This window comes from Asparagus officinalis, chromosome 7 (genome assembly GCF_001876935.1).
Source record: "Asparagus officinalis chromosome 7, Aspof.V1, whole genome shotgun sequence".
NCBI lineage: Eukaryota > Viridiplantae > Streptophyta > Magnoliopsida > Asparagales > Asparagaceae > Asparagus > Asparagus officinalis.
In genome coordinates this window covers 131,575,115-131,576,666 of record NC_033800.1, presented here as the reverse complement: position 1 = coordinate 131,576,666, position 1,552 = coordinate 131,575,115, and positions in this window count along the sequence as shown.

Here is a 1,552-nt window from a genome sequence, read left to right as displayed (position 1 = left end):
GTATCATGTAATGTATAGCAAGTAGTACTGATGCAAAATGTTACTGCCAGCCTCTGAGAAAAGTCATATGTAAGCTAGTTCTTTATGATCGATCACCTGCCAATATTTACTTCCTAGGAAGCAAATGCAAGCAGCCTGCTCTAAAAGATGGGCCCACTACTCAAGCGTTGCATCCACGGCGTGATAAATTAAAGCTCCTAGGCATATAGCATCATGCCTGGGATATCTTCGGGTGTCCTGTTCAGGACACTAGAAAGTAACCTAAAGACCAACTAACTTCAGTAATGTTTTGTGTGCAACCAGCCTATTAGTAACGAAATGCAAGGAAGTTAAGAGCTCGGGCCATTGTCATCCCAAATGCATGAAACTGAATGCAGTCATGTTAATCGCCAATAACGGGTGTATCAGAAATCATAACTTCTACTAGGAACGCGTCTAGATTCTCATGCTCTTATTCAGCAAATCATAATTCTCAATGTATCTTGATTTTAAAGTAACAAAATCCAAAATTAGCATTTGCCCTACAACCAAAACTGCAAATTTTCACTAATCAATCGATCACACCCTCATTTTATCAGCTTAAAACAAAATTCCAACCTAAATGGATTACACCGCTAATCAACTTTTGATGTTTGTCTTCTTTTACGTTTAGAAGTAATCTCATCACCACTACCATCATCATGGATGCTAAATTGATCATTTAAAGACATGATAGCTGAAAAAATTAATATAATAGCACATCAATTTTGGGTAGCAAACACATAATAAAGGAGCTAAATAGATTCTGTACTATACATATAGAGGACCAACTTGAGTGGAGATCAAGGGAAATTTGGAAATGGCCCTCAAAATTTCCATAGATTGTAAGAAGAGGACCAACTTGAGTGGAGATCAAGGGAAATTTGGAAATGGCCCTCAAAATTTCCATAGATTGTAAGAAGAGAGAGTACCTTTTGAGTTGGGTATTAAAATGGCCCTCAAAATTTCCATAGATTGTAAGAAGAGAGAGTACCTTTTGAGTTGGGTATTAAGAAAACTCATTTCCCAATTTGAAATCTTCTGGAAAAAAATAAAATAAATAAGAATTAATGGTTAAAAAGATGTTACCTTTTGAGCTGCATTCAGAGAATCAGTGAGCTGCACGAGAGAAGCCGCAGCAGAATCCAGCCCTCTAATCAAAAGCACAAAATCTTCTCTAAATCGCTTCCCGCCCTCCGACTCAGCCCCATCCAACTGGAAATCCAAGCAAAAACCCGGAATCAAAATTGGGTGTTTCCTTCTTTTTCCAAAGATGAGAAGAAATTTTGAAGTTCAGAATTTTTCTTACTGAAGAAGAGCAACGCCTGGGTCTGCGGTGTTGCTGTTGCTCGAGGATCGTGCCGACGGGATCGCGGAGGAAGAAAGGGCAGAGGCGGCGTCAGAGGCTCTGGGTTCGAGAGGCGATTAAGGCGGCGGAGGAGGAATTGGGGTCGGGATTGTGACGGAGGAAGAGCCAGTTGTGGATTAGGGTTGGGATTAGGGTTTTAGGGTTTTGGTTTGGGGAATAAGGGCG